Below are 16,973 nucleotides of genomic sequence, written 5' to 3'. Positions count from 1 at the left end.
CGCCTCAGAGCGACACCAACTTGAGTTTAAAAAAAGTACTTAGTGAATTTAATATATAGGTTTGGTGGTAATATTATAAAAAACCACTTTTAATTGTATAATATTTTTGTTAATAAATAAACACAAACTCGCGAAACATACCATACAATTTTCTAGCAATTTTTATTCAAATAAAACTTGGACATAGGTACGTATTGTTTACTATTTTGTCATAGTTTAACATTGCTCAGGTGTAAGTCACAGGCGAACAAAAGAGATTTCTTAATCCTCAAAACAAACAATAAACCTGTCAAAACTGCTCACAACAATGCTTCCACAATGTTTGTATTCTCATTGATACTTTTGATAATAAAGAAACTTTTTTCACAAACTTGCTTAGTTTGAATTGCCTCTGTGGCTTAGTGGTTACGGTATATTACATAGATATTATCCAAAGGTCAAGCGATTCGCAGCAATTGTTTTGAGTGAGGCCTCTTCCCCCGGGTAGACACAGTCTATTTCACCATTAATTTTCTTTGAAGAGAAAATATATTATGTGCCTGTCATACATCATTGCTTGGCTAAGTATAAAGTAAAAGTAAAAAATCATTTAATCATATAGGTAACATAATTTACACTTATGACTTGTCAGTTTTAACATATTAATGCTTCTAATTTTACATTTACTGCCAGTTCTCAAATCAAGGGCGTAGAACGGGAGAGAAGAAATGGCAATAAACTCTCCGCCACTCTTTTTAATAGCCATTTTTTTGTTTTACAAAATGTTTCTAAGGAGCTGCAACCATTACACCATGTCCCATGTGACATTTTAAGTAATTAATAATAATAACATAAATTAAAAACAAAGATTTGTCCTCTATCAGCAGGAGGCATGGTGAAATAGGAGCACGCACTTACATTCTCGTGGGAACAACACGCAAACACATAGTCGAAATAACCAACATCACCGCATACACGAATTCAAGTACGACCACAAGCAGCACCACAGCAGCACCCGTTCACGAGCATGACGCATGGCCAGCCATCGGCCCCCTCGCCAGATTTTAGGGAGAGAGACAACCCGACGCATGGACGCCGCCACAAGCAATGACATTTAAGTGAGCATGACGATCCTTGAAATGTGAACTTGGCTACATAAAAATAATAATAATAATACTTAATTAATAATGACTCCCATACGTCAAAAATGTCTTGGATTTTGACATACAGCAGTTGTGTCATTTCTGAATCTCACCATATATAGGTAGATGTGTTATCTGTGGTTTATACCAAATAAAACGCGGCAATGACGTTTATTCAACCTTGCACAAAAAAGTCTAAAGAAATTGATACTTCCGTAATACAATTTACAAAACAGATAACTTATAATCTGGTATTGTGTTCTGTAAACATGGTCAGAGCCCATTTAAGTATTAGGATAAAAGCATTTTAATAAAAAAACCGACCACCAACCGGCAGCGCTTAATATGCGGAAGTTAAAACTCTTGTGCATTTTAATAAGGTTTAGATTGCAATGGATTATAGTTTGATACTACCTGTACAGTTAGGCTTAAAATAACTCAATTCCCTGGAGAACACGCTAAATTTATTTGTTGATAAAATATCAGGAATTTAAGATAGCTAATGTCGATATGTGGAAACAAAATGCGATATTTAAAACGAATTTTGTCGAAACAGTTAGTACTTTTTTACATTCACTCATTATTTTTGACTTCAATTAAAATGTTTAAAAGAAATGGAAACAAGTAGGTTGCATTTTTCGTACATTATCTAATATATAAAATTCTCGTGTCGCGGTGTTTGTGGTTAAACTCCTCCGAAACGGCTCGACCGATTCTCATGAAATTTTGTGTGCATATTGGGTATGTCTGAGAATCGGACAACATTTATTTTCCATCCCCTAAATGTTAAGGGTAGTCCACTCCTAAATATATATATATATATATATATTTTTTTTTCTGTTTACATACAACCCCTAACTTTCACCCCTCTACGATCAACCCCTATTTTTTTATTATAAATGATATACATGGCAAAACGACGTTTGCCCGGTCAGCTAGTATAAATATAAATACATTTATCTATACGTGGCTAAAACGTGTACCTTGCGAGATGTGGAAAGGTAGATAATAGACGCTCTGAAAATGTGGTGCTGGAGGAGAATTCTTGGGGTTTCGTACAAACGTTACGTACAAATATTAAGCAGCGTCTGTTCTCAACAGCACAATCTTGCATCCTTACATTCTTCGGACACGTATCGCGGCGTGGTGTTCAGTCCATAGAACGCCTTGTCGTACAAGGGAAGGTGGACACTACACCGCGCTGAAGGTCACATCAGATCAGATCAAGTCTGCCGTAGGAGGTTTATCCAATAAGTGCATCAGCGTGAAGCACATTACATCTGCCACTTCTAATATGACTACATAGCGATAACGTCGCTCTGTCAAGAGTGTACCGAAGAAGAAAAAGAATGTATTTATAATTTACAAGACCCACGCGATTTCTTCGATACAAAGAGTCCCCTTCGTGAGTTGTGTGCTGCGATATTGCGGGCTTCTTGATTGTGAGGAAGTTGCATGGATCTGGTTAGCGCTGCACATTCGGAAGTTCTCATCTGATTTTCACACGTGTATATCCTTTCTACAACATATTTTCATAAGTATCTGATTGTCCTCGTTTTAACTTGATGTTTGAGACCAAAATAAAATTATTTTTAACTCCTGCAACTATTTACTTATTTTTTTAAAGATTTTACTCAGCGTACTGTTCGGGCTACACGATGTTACATAGAAATAGGAATTTTACGCAGTCATAAGCTACATATACCATTGTAGAAGTAAATATAAACTGAGAATTCTTATTCTTATTGCTCTTACAAAATATTAAGAAATATAATAATTGATAATTAACATCATAATTATTCCTAGCGTTATTCTGTCTATCTATTTCTAATATTTATAATACAAACAAGATATAGAAAATCTAATCAATAAGTTCCTTACACCTCTCAATCCCAATTAGATAAATATCAATCTCGTAATCGATACGCGATGCGCACGCGCGTTATGTGGTTCACCACGGACATACATACAAAAACTTGTAGATTAAATTACAAAATAACTTAAAATACCTTTAACATTCCAATATAGTTAGAATATGAATAGTTTTTGAAAAGCATGCCAAGGAGTTAGCATGCTTTTCTTGATTGCAGAACTTAGAATGGATTTGCTTTCGAAATTCGAACACTAATTATTGTTCTTACTGTAAAGGGTTTGAGTGACGATCCTCTAGATCCGCTCTTGGGGTAAATAAACTACTTCACGCTTGCTCTACGTCCTGGAAACTTATAGCAATTTTAAACCTACCATTTTTTTTAATGAACATTTATAGTTAAATAATTTATTGTATACGTATTGCGCTATTTCGCTGCTACATTGAAACGATTTAAAACCAAAACATTGATCCGTATCAACACAAATTAAACTTATCACCTAACACACTCCAAGCATTAGGGCATAAACAAAAAACACGGCTATCATAAGCATAGCTTCGTCACCGAAAAGTAATATTTCAAAAAAGTTGTGGATAGCACAACACAACTTTCCATTTGAAATTCTATTCAATTACAATAAAGTTCAAAATTCAACGTCACCATTGTCTTGTGATTGGTCAATTAATATGAAAAAAATCGTCTTGTCTTTCTAATTACGAGATGGAGGCATTTGACAAGGTCTGGAGATAAACAAATAAGACTATGACATTTTCCGGTCTTGAAAAAACAGTTGACAGCGTGCAATGTCTGATTATCTTGAACGCCTGACATTTGTTGTAACTTGAGATGGGACATGCTCGCCTTGATGGGTTCGATTCACGAGTATAAAAAACTAGGTGTTACCTGTGACTTCGTCTACATCTAAGGATGTAACGAGCTTACTTTAAAACAGTGGGCTACGTGCAACACAAGTATCTAGAAATTTGTGGAAAGCACCGTATTTATTAACAATTAATTTGATAGGTGATTGTAATTTTTTTTCAGAATTTTTGCAAAACATTTTATTATAAAGAAACACGAGGATATCTTTATTCTACGGAAATTATTATGTGCACAGTGTTATTAATACTCGTTTACCTAATTTTACTAAAATAGAGAGCAACAACCATAAATATAGTTTTAGTTTAGATTCTAAATCTACCAAATAAATAAATAATTCAGTGGCGCTACAACCTCTTTAGGTCTTGGCCTCAGATTTCTGAATCTGTTTAATGATCATTTTTAAATCTAATAGGCAAGTAGGTGATCAGCCTCCAGTGCCTGACGCACGCCGTCGACTTTTTGGGTCTAAGACATGTCGGTTTTCTCACGATGCCGTTCACCGTTCGACCAAATGTTAAAAGCGCACATAGAAAGAAAGTCCATTAGTGCACAGCTGGGGATCGAACCTACGACCTCAGGGATGAGAATCGCACGCTGAAGCCACTAGGCCAACACTAAATCTACCAAATAATCTTAAAAGTTAATGCGACAATTTCAAAACAAATTAAGAGTGGTAATAATATATCTCTGTTTCGTTATGTTTCCGCGAAAAGAGTAGAAATAAATTATTACGTTCTAGACATTCGTCGATGTGCGTGCCGTGGTAATGTGCGGTTACTGTGTCGTCCGTAATTATGTTAATTGCTCTTCAGTCTAATTATCTGCACTGCTATCTGTCTCTCTCTGTTTTATACCCTATTAAAAAACGGGACAGTAATAGGTTAACCCAAAACATATTGATAAACACCAGCGTCGAATATTTGTTAAAGTAGCAGCGTCACCCGTCCGTTTTCCGCATATATAATTTTAGTATTATCCCTTACAATAATTAAAAAACACAAGTGAGCCGTATGTAAACTAATTTTGGAACTATCTGGGATTACGCGATTAGCTACCGTTAGCCCTCACGATAAAACTGTCAAAATTACCATAGATAATAGCCGTAATTGACATAGATTAAAGAGCAACGTCAAATGTCGAATATGTAAAATCTAACGCAGGTTTAAGTTTGGGAGGCAAACAGTATAAGATTACAATTGACCTTATAAATAGTTACTATTGTCTTTTATTTAATTTGTTAAATATTATTAAGTAAATCAGGTGAAATTTAGATTAACTATTAGTCTTAAGTAGGCTAGATCGTAATATTAAATTGTGTCTTTGTGCAGAGACCATTTATTAAAATATATATGTGTATACCTATATAAACGCGAACATATGGTGGTCTCATCATCATTCTTTCAACACAACTGCTAAACCCTTTAACAAAATTACCAAAATCAACCTTTAATTGATAATATGTAACATTCACTAATTTTGAAAACAAATTATTTAACAGAAGTTTAAACTTATATTAAAAAGACTAAATGCTTAGTCTTGGATTGTTTATGGTGATGTGAAATGTTTGCAACAATAGTCTACACGAGCCTTGTACGAGTCGAGTACCTACTTAAAATTTCAAATTTCGAATATAATTTTAGACAGGTATTACAAGGTTGAAACGTTTTGGATTTTTCCAACTGTTATCGTCAAAATCGTTATCAATTCTTGCGCAAGTTTATCAATTTATTTTTACTAGAATATACACACATATTGGAAATAGTTCGTAATGTACCGAACTTCAGTTCACATTCCAAATACAAATGTACTTAATTAAATATTATTATAAGTTATCATTTACAAGGCCATAACTCTGAGTCTGATACCGGTACATTAAGGACTTTATCAAAATTACGCCCCAATAAATGACATTATATTTATCGAATAAACACTTTGTTGAGTTATTTCAGGCAGTTTAGTCAATGGTAGGAAATCAAGCTATAGTTAACGGGCTATTTAAAAAAAATATTGTAAACAGGTCACTATTCCACGAGAGATATATCACAAATTTACTACCTTAGTAGGTAAATCTCTATATTTTTTTAGAACGGGGCTGATGATCTGATTTTAAGTGATACCCAAGTACTTTCTTAATGCCAGAGGGCGCGAATCCGTTGCCGGCCTTATAAGAATTGGTACGCTCATTCATATGTATATGATAAATTTAAATCGACTAATTGTCCTTCAAACTAGCAAGGTATTTGCTCTATCTATTGATCTATCTAGGTATTTGTGTCATTATTATAAGCAAATATTTTTTTTACTTTAAGTAGAAATATAATTACACTGTCTTGTCACACTAAAAACTGTGCTTGGAGAGCGACGCCACAGTACATAATAAAATAGAAAACACAAATAAAAACCAACTATGAAGTATTTATGTGATTGACATTAAAAATTAATAAAAAATATTATTATTAAAAAAAGTTTTGATATCGTAAGAATGAAAACAAAAATAAAAAATTGTTATCGATAAGTAGCGACAAAATGTTATCAGTGTTTGATAACAGAAATCATATATCTCGAAACATTGAAATTATGTCCACATTTTTGATTTTTACGACATTCATATCTTATATTTATGGTCTATCACTGATATAGTATAAATTACCTTTTACTAAAAATATATAAAAGCGATCATAACTATTCTTCATCGTAGATATCTGACGACTCAAATTTATGTTTATAGATTTATTTTGTTTGTTGTACACAATAGTTGACACACAAATAACACTATTAATAAAAATATAGCCTTTTTATTTCCATGTCCTTAATGTATATTTCAAAGTACATAGTACATATATAGTCGTATTTTTAATTAGACGAAGCCAACTGACAGTAGCTAATGTCACTTTGTAAAATAATGTTGCCATATTTAAAGTAATAGTGATGTGTTCAGCCCTGCGATTCTGTAACTCACTTTTTGAACTCACACAGCGGTTTTCGCATCGGCGGTCGCTCTGAAATCAGTCGTGAAGCAGTCATTTTATGATTTGGCATTCTGATAAACAATAAACTACAAGCTCCCACCTTTTCAAAATGACAAATCATTAAATGACTGCTTCACGACTGATTTCAGAGCGACCGCCGATGCGAAAACCGCTGTGTGAGTTCGAAAAGTGAGTTACAGAATCGCAGGGCAGTTCTTGTTCAATCAGATGAATGAACAATGAGTGTGAATAGTCAATCATTTCAAACAATAAAAGAACATTATTTCTATTTCAAAATTGTATAAAAGTGCTCTAATATAAGTTAGGTACTAGTACTATGTACCTAACTACAATCAGTTTTTTGACATCTTATTACAAAGCGCGGCGCGGCGACTAGTGCCATCACCAATCATTAATTCACGGGTTTTTACTTTGTCACAACACTATTTTTATTTCATTAAAAACTGACAACACCGTAAACGTCAGTTGACTTCGTTTAATTAAAAATTCGACTATAGTAATATGTTAGTAGTCTGTGGATATGGACCCCTCTTGTAGGCATCCTCGAATGCTTTCCAGATTTCTCTAAATTGGCCAATAGTCTGCCAGTCTAATATTTCTATTAAGTCATCAGCCCACCTTCTTTTTGGCCTGCCCAGTTCTTTTCCCGGGTGTTCCCTTCCATTTATTCCATTGTTGGTTTTAATGTCTATCTGTTGTTGGGGTATCGTGTTACATGACCAGCCCATTGCCAATAACACGATTACCGAAACGAAAAACATTACCCATAACAGTGATGTTAACATTACAAAATTTACATAAAAAAAACACATAAAGCAACTAAAATTCATTTACAAACAAACGCAAACACTACATTAAATATGAAATTATCATGATTAGCGAATATTTTTTTAAACTTAACACAAACATTACATTTTGCTTCATTCCTCTCTAGCCTACAAAGACCAACCACCTTCCTTTTGTAAATTGATATCTTCAAATACGTCCAAGCAGAAAGTTAACCTTTGTTTTCTAACCATAGGGTGAAAAACTAAGTATTGTTTCTGCATGTACGTTGAGTAAACGTCATTATTAAAACATTGAAACAATAAACAGACTTATCATACAAATTTTCTGTTATGAATAAAGATTTATTATTAATATAACAAGATAATTTACAATAGATTAAAACCACATTTTATCAATTAATAAATTTTGTGTTCCATAGACTAGATTAGATACAACGGTGGTCATAGAAGGCAATTATTATCTATGTGGATGTTTTTGTAAGGCTAGGTGTGGAAAGTGATCGTTGGGACGGGAATTAAGATTTTTCTTCCTTAAAATTGCGGCAGATATCTTCATATGTCTTTTTATACTTTAAAATCATAATTTATATTTATATTCCCTATTGCTATCAGGACCCGCGATACACTACCGTACAGTTCAAACTGTCACGACCTTGAACTGTCAGATGTGACAGCAATCAAAGCGCGGGCTTACTGCTGTCAGTCGACAGAATGGCGGGTGATTAATTATGGACCAATTAACAGATTTAACGGTCTTTAATCTCATTTATAGGTAGTTATCATACCAATGCACTTAATTACGTTGTGAATGCGACAGATTGATAATAAGTTTTTTGATATGGCGATGCCTATTGTGGAACTCCTTTAATTCTATGCTTGTGTTTGCGGTAATATGTAAGTCTTGACTACAGTTATAAGAAGTATTAAAGTTTGTGATATGGGGGCTCGCCTGTAAAGATTTTATGGGAAAGTACCTACTACCTTTTCTTTTTAATTTTTTTTATGTAATAGGAGGCAAACGGGCAGGAGGCTCACCGGATTTAAGTCATACCGTCGGCCATGGACAGTCACATTGTCGGAAGGCTCGAAAGTGCGTTGCCGGCCTTTTAAGATATTAAAAGCTGACATTTGTAACTATTTTTATAATAATCCTACCACCGCGGTGACCGCACCATAGGTACGCATGCTAACATGTAAATCTTAACATATACTTAAATATGTATTGCTATTTTTATTAATATATTATATCCCCACACATTAACCGACTGCGAACTGAAAAAATATCAATTTTGTCTCTGCCGTGTTACACGGCTGCTTTATCTCAAATCAAATGAAAGTCCAATGGTATTGGTAACTATGTAGACTTGTATACGTCAATAAAATCTCAATTTTCATCTACGGTTCCCAAATTACTCAAAGCGATCGAGAATAACTGGGAAGAACCACCCCCAAATCTAGCTCGAAAATTGTAAGGAACTGCTACCATATAGACCTATTAAACAAAACTATGTCCCAATATAAAATGACAAAAACGTTATTGTCAAATAAATTTATTTCATAAAAATTATCTGTATGATATTGTATTATTTTATGATGAACAAGAAAGCGATTCTATAATGAAAGGCCCCAATTAAAACCAAATGCTTGCGAAATAAGTTGGTTACGAAAACTATGAAATTTAACAGAAACTTGAGTTTGTTTTCTTCAAATAAAGTAACCCGGGAGTAATAACCATAACAACTGTATGTAAATTAATACATAATATTTCAATAAATTTCTCACCAGTCTTCCCACGTACACGTTTAAGTACGTTTATTATTAAGTCACCGGTACAGATAAGCGGCGCAAATGTTTGTCTATTGATTCCTTCAAAACAATCAGCCATAGATAATGAAATGCCACCGGGATAGATGTTGGCGGGAGATGCACAATTTTCTCCTTATAATTAACCGTAGTGGTAAAGAAGCTATCTCTTTTTTTATAATTGCTGGTATGTTTCTTTTTTATAAGCGCACATATGTGATGAAGAAAAACGTATGTCAAGCAGAAAAAGGTGATCGTCTAATTGTCTAATAACCATAAATGAAACAGTGAATAGGCTATGTGACAGTTTAAAATTACAATACATTGTTATTAAAAGTCCTGGTCTTAAAAAGCGTTATAGAGTAAAATGTAAATAATAATTAATGAAAAAAAAAATTGAAAATATAATATGGCTTGACCTGGCCTATCTTTTTCTAATAATACTCTCTTGGAGTTTCATTTCGTCTGAGACTGATTTTGATCGATATAATATGTGTATTTGTGTAATTTACGAATGTTAATTAACATGTTTTTACTTGAAGTTTGTTTACGTGTACAGGCTTCATAGACCAGTGCAGATAGCCTTTAAAATAAATAAAAAGTGAAAAAAATTACAGTAGGATGAAACCCATTAGAAAAGCAGGGGAATATGATCAAAATGAAAGGAAAAATAAATTACGGTCGATCTGAGGTCGGGAAGGGTGAGGGGGGGAGTTTTAAGGGTAAAAAACGGTTTATCTCGATTTCCGGCAAAACTAAAAGTCCTATCGAAGAAAGTTAAATGGCAAAGTTGTAGGTAATAAAAAGATCTAAAACTTTTGTATTCACACATTTTTCACATAACCTCAAAATTTATGTGAAAAATTCAAAAAACCAAGTTTTTGGTTTTTTATTTTTATCTTTAACAAAAATATTTTTTTTTTAACGAAATTTGGTGAAAACTTACCTTTTTATGTCCCAAATACACTGTAATTTATTTGATTAAAAATATTTATTTGTTCACCTTATTTTGAATTAATATCGAAAAAACACGCTAATTTTCAATCGAAAATTCTGACGTCAAAATTTCAGCTTTTTTCAAAAAGTTGGTGTGCTTTCAGTTCGTTGAAATCTCTACTTTTCTATGGTAAAAAAAAATATATATATTACCATAATAAATCTTCTCAGAAAATGCAAAAAATCGTATGCAGTAACGCCCAGACCTGTCACCCCCTTCCTTACTTCTCTATGAAATACGAAAATTTTAGCCCATCTAAAGGCTAAATTTTTTTTTTAGGTCACTCAGGTATATATAAGTTATCTTAAAATAGTAATAAATAGGCATCTGATTATAATTTAAAGAAGATTTATAGAGAAGTAGGGAAGGGGATGACGGGTCTGGGCGTTACTGCATACGATTTTTTGCATTTTCTGAGAAGATTTACTATGGTAATATATATATATCTTTTTACCATAGGAAAGAAGAGATTTCAACGAACTAAAAGCACACCAACTTTTTGAAAAAAGCTGAAATTTTGACGTCAGAATTTTCGATTGAAAATTAGGGTGTTTTTTCGATATTAATTCAAAATAAGGTGAACAAATAGATATTTTTAATCAAATAAATTACAGCGTATTTGGGACATAGAAAGGTAAGTTTTCACCAAATTTCGTGGGAAAAAAATAAATTTTGTAAAAGATAAAAATTAAAAACCAAAAACTTGGTTTTTTGAATTTTTCACATAAATTTTGAGGTTATGTGAAAAATGTGTGAATACAAAAGTTTTAGATCTTTTTATTACCTACAACTTTGCCATTTAACTTTCTTCAATAGGACTTTTAGTTTTGCCGGAAATCGAGATAAACCGTTTTTTACCCTTAAAACTCCCCCCCTCACCCTTCCCGACCTCAGATCGACCGTAATTTATTTTTCCTTTCATTTTGATTATATTCCCCTGCTTTTCTAATGGGTTTCATCCTACTGTAATTTTTTTAGGTTTTAAAAATTATCGGCACTGGTCTATCATACGTCGTGGAGATTGGCGCGACGCCATCTTGCCTAGAAAAGCGTTTTGACTTTTGGCGGTTTCTCGAAATTATGAATTTATGGTTTATTACATGTGATAATTATTTTTCAATACATAACTTTTAAATTTGGGGGTATATAAATTGTAATTAAATTGCTTACCTAATAACCCTAGTAGGTATTTGTTTTTGTCAAGTTGATATAAAATATTTAATTCCTTATTTTTCGGAAGGAATAGTTACTGGGAGGATTATAACTTTAATTGGGGAATTTATGATTCTTATAATAACCTTACCTACCGACCTAACCAACCTATAAAGGTTCTTTTAATATGGTCATGTCTTTCTTATATTAATAATGAGCGTTAAGGGACTCGTAGTTTATTGATAAATTTTAATTTGAAGCTAAAAAGTAACAATTTGTATAAGTTCTACAGTAAATAATCTGAAATAGCTGCTGTCATAATGTTTCTACTAGGTACTACATTTTGTATCTCTATCCTTAAGAATCGAACCCTCAAATTAATTAGATTTTATGCTTCACCTAAGTAATGTCTACCAGTACGAGAAGTCGATACGATTAAATATATTTAAACGCATAAATTGCCGATTTTTCTATCATGTAGGTAAAGAACGATACGGTATAATTTTCGATATAGTGGGGTATAGTCTCTAGGGAGCGTCCCCGGAGGCTATCCATCTTTCTCTGACACGGGACAAACTTGCGACATGCAAGATCCTATCTCGCGGGATCTCACGCAAATTTTCTACTTGGCGTGATTCTCTTACATCTTCAACTACCCAAATCATGGTTTGGGTTTGCAAGTTACATGTTGGTACAATATTTTATGTCAAATAAATAAAATGCCTTTACTGCTGCATAAACTACGTGGTAATCTTTAGTGTCTATTTATACTTTAGATACTAAAGATTACCATTACTTAACTACCGGCAAACAAAGATTTCTAGTGTTGGCGATCTCTAGGAGTACGAATCCACGTTGTTCCCGCTATCTTTCAGATCGCACTATTTTTTTTATAGTTATGGGATAGGAGGCAAACGACTAGGCCACTTTAAATAGCCGTTCATGGACACCTGTAACGTCGGGAGCTAGCGGGTGTGTTGACGATCCCTTTTCTTGAATTCCCTCCATCATCTCCATCTCTATCTTCTAGTTTGTGTGCCTCACTTTTTTTTTCCCACTTAGGTACTGGGTAGGTACTGTTACCGGTATACCATTTTTGCTTTTTATCGTACACCTTCACTTTATTTGTCTGAATAATGTTCATGCGTGAAAATAAATATTGTTCATCTTTCTATAATATTTAGACAAATTTAATTTTCCAGTTGATGATGATGCGCAATTCCGACATCCGTACAGCAAACATGGTCACAATCACATATTGTTCACTCCTTTGCATTCTATTCATTTCTATTGGTTAATGCCTTCGGAAATATTTGTATGGATAAATCATTGTTTTCCATATACCTGCAAGCAATAAGTGTTTCAGATCCCGGAGGTATGCCCTGCTGGTTAAGTGGCGCTCACGAAATGTCTTGAGCAGTCAACAATTGGAAAGGCTAAGAGATGAAAAGTAAGTTTAAGGTAAAAAAAATTTTTTTAGTAGTTTAAGGTATGTAATATGTAGGTAAGTATATATATACATTATAATTATTTTTTACATGTATGCTGTACATAAATAAATACTATATATATCGTAGGTACTGCAGAGAGACGGCGCTCTGTCGTCTGCGGTCTGAGGCCTTTGAGACATAATATGAAATTTGATTTAACTTATATATATCTATTATGATAGAATCATATACCTATATAAAGATGATAATAATAATACTGTACTGTACGTGTGTATGTCACTGAACTCCTCTTAAACGGCTAGACCGATTTGAATTTTTTTTTGTATGCGTTTGGGTGGCGCCCTGGATGGTTTAGATTCACAAATCAGCCCGGCAGATGGCGCTGCAGTCGGTACTTTTATAGTTCATACTTTGTTTCATATCCTAATCGCTTGAAATATCATGCAGGACAACGTCTGCCGGGTCCGCTAGTGCTATATATATTTAGATAATAAAACAGTAATTCATCACAAACTGATTTAACTAATTAATACGATGAAAAACTAATTGATAGGTAGGTACCTTAGAAGTTTATTGGTAATAAAACTTACACGTAAAGAACCATTCTTCTTCTTGACTAACTTGGTTTTAAGTATATCACAAGTACCTACATATTGCTTTAAAACATTGATGTGTTGTCATAGAAACCAGTTCAGAAACTGTTCTAAACTATAAACGACTCCCACAGACTACTACAAATATAAATTGATATCGAAACGCACTTAAAGCTCGACAGATAATCTTACTTCCATTTCTCGTTATAATCTAGTCAAAATTATCGTCTTAAGGACAGCGTGACAGTGGATGTCTTTATAAAAACGGCACCATTAAAATTATTCATAGCGTCCCAATTTCAACCTTAACACCAGGTAGTAAGGTCTGGAATAAAACAGCAATCGAAAAGAAAATTATTAAGCTTGAATTTTGATAAAGAATCCATATTTCATAATCCACACTTTTGTCTTGTAAAATGTCGCGTCAATTGTGCTATAGTATTTTGATCTGTAATTCGTAGTAAATACGGGTGCGTTTCCAGTGTACATTTTTATAAAAGGGTTATTAGTCATTATTGAAATGGTATCATGGTGTTGTGACGTGTTTGATTAATAATGGTAAAGTCTGTGGGCATTATCGCAAAGTATTTTTAAATTCGTATATGTTATCAGTTTTAGTAAAAGATTTTGATAAGCCGCACCTAATTGAATAGTTAAGTCTAGTTAAAGTAAGAAACAAAATTTGCTACTATATTATTTATGAAATTCTTGATATAAATCTTTAGGAAGTAATTAAAAATAAATTTATGAATTCGGTATATTTTCTGAGTATATCACAAGATTACTAAATATTATTTCTCTTTATAACAACTGTTCTACAACAGAGCGTTTACTAAGGCAGTTTTTGCCGCGCACCACCACTAGGTATGTGGAACCAGCTGCCCACTGAAGTATTCCGAACCAATTCGACTTAGAGTCCTTTAAGAAAAGAGCTTACCAATTCTTGAAAGGCCAGCAGCGCACTTGCGAGCCTTCTGGCAGTGTGTGTGAGTGTCCATGGGCGGCGGTATCAGGTGAGCCTCCTGCCCGTTTGCCTCCTATTACAAGCCGTTGCTTCGCCTGCGCTATTTTCAAGTTTTATATTCAAAATGTGTTCTGATATTGGCAAGCATAATATATCATAACTGCAAGACTATATTATACTGTATAATAATAAGCCTTTATTGCTGTAAAATACTTTATGGGATAGGTACTTATCCTAGTAGGTACATACAAATGTGAAGTACCTACTATAAACACTAATAATTAATCGGCAAGCCGGTTAATTACTATTTCACAGCTTGCCCATGAGCTTCTCTAAGACCTTCCACTCTTCTCGGTGTCTAGCTTTACGTAGCCATAGGGCCAGCTGCTCTACTTATCTCCCATCTTTTTGTCTTCCTCGTTTTCTTTTGCTATAGCGAGGAAGTCTTACCGTCGCTTTTTTCTTCCATTTATCTTTGTCTTCTCTCATAATGTGTCCTGTCAATTTCTATTTCAATATTTTACTAGAAGTAACAGCATTTCAACTTTTGTCATGTCTTTAATCTCTTCTACTTTTACTCTATCTTTCAATTTCAGACCTAGAACACTCATTTCGATACTATTTTGACATACCTACCTACTCTTAGTTTATTTTCTTGTTTATCATTGAGTGATGATTACTGTTTTCGTTTGGTGACTACATTTTAGATTTAACCATCTAGGGACATTCCGGCATCGCAAGTACAACCGTGACCCGAAATCCTTAAAAAAATAATAATTATATACTTAAACCTTCCTAATGAATTATTCTAGATATTGGTGAAAACTGAAATTAATTCCCCTATTGATATAAGAGTTTACCGCGAACAGACAAAAGATAGGCGCGACGGCCTTTTTTTAAAATATAATATACCTATAAGTTAGACAAAATCGTTAGAGTAGAGTAGGTAGAGTTTACCCCCTACAACCTCAAAAACTTTTCCCCGTTATAATTTTAGTATAAATTAAAAAATATATACTTAAACCTTCCTCATGAATCATTGTAGAGATTGGTGAAAACTGAAATTAATTCCGTAAGTAGAATCTTAATTTTACATAGTTAAATCTTATAAACTCAAAAATTTACGTAGGTAGTAATAATCCTCGACTTTCCATAATAATTGCCCGTATACCTACCTGCCACTGGACTCCGTAATTGATGATTATTGGATAACGAACGTTTCCGGTAGAAGGAGACATCGTTAAAGTGAGATAAAAGATCAAAGTATCAATTTGTTTTAAGGTTTTTTCTGTCATTGTGATAATTATATTGAATAACTTGCATGCGTAAAATAAACTTCAATTTCATAATTATGCGATCTAGATCTAAATGCAGATTTATTACCTACTCAAAAATATACAGTATTTATAATATTCTTAACCTATAAATAGTGGCTTCAAGTAACAATAATTCTAAATAGGCCTAGTAGTTCAGCATGATACTCTCATCCCTGAGGTCATAGATTCGATCCCCGGCATCGCACCAATGGACTTTCTTTCTATATGCGTATTTAACATTCGCTCGAACGGTGAAGGAAAACATCGTGATGCTTTAGAGTATGTCAGGCACAGGTGGCTGATCACCTTCCCTATTTGAATCCCATCATGAAACAGATACAGAAATCTGAGGCCCAGATCGAAAAAGGTTGTAGTGCCACTGATTTATTTATTTATTTTAAAGGCGATACGTTTCTGTTTTTACGTAAATTATTGACCTATATGGTAGGTATCTAGCAAGAAAACACAAAATATTTGTAATATTTTAAATCATCTATACCGACCTATCACACTTCGCTACATTTATCCAAGATAGATACCCATAATCAAACATCATGCACGCATAGGTATTTTTATTTAAATCACCTAAATTGACATAATCTAGAACTAAGCTACTCTAAGGAACATAATTTTGCTAAGAAATCAATAATATCTGAATTTAAACTTGAAATAATTCAATGTGAACAATTCAATAAGCTACATAAATGATTCGTCACAGTTTCAGACAATAAGAATACATAACATCTGCCACTGAACAAACCGCGAACATGGCAGCATTTCACACCTTCCATCGATTTACGTCCAACAAATAAATTGAACTATTTCCACTAACTGTCAGCTGGACCATTCACTACGGGGTAAATAAAAAGCACTCGCTCCCAGCCTCCCAGATTCGCAACTATTATCTCGCTTTAACCAATCCAAGATGGAGATGCTATACCCGGAAAGCCATTGGCCCGTATAATCCCCTCGAGTCCGCCCCTTCTTCAAACTCCGCCCATTTCATGCAAAAACATGCTAGTTACCCACAGTACGCGCCCGTCAA

Source organism: Pieris napi, chromosome 17, assembly GCF_905475465.1.
Source record: "Pieris napi chromosome 17, ilPieNapi1.2, whole genome shotgun sequence".
In the NCBI taxonomy this organism is placed as follows: Eukaryota; Metazoa; Arthropoda; class Insecta; order Lepidoptera; family Pieridae; genus Pieris; species Pieris napi.
Note: the sequence above shows the minus strand (reverse complement) of the source record.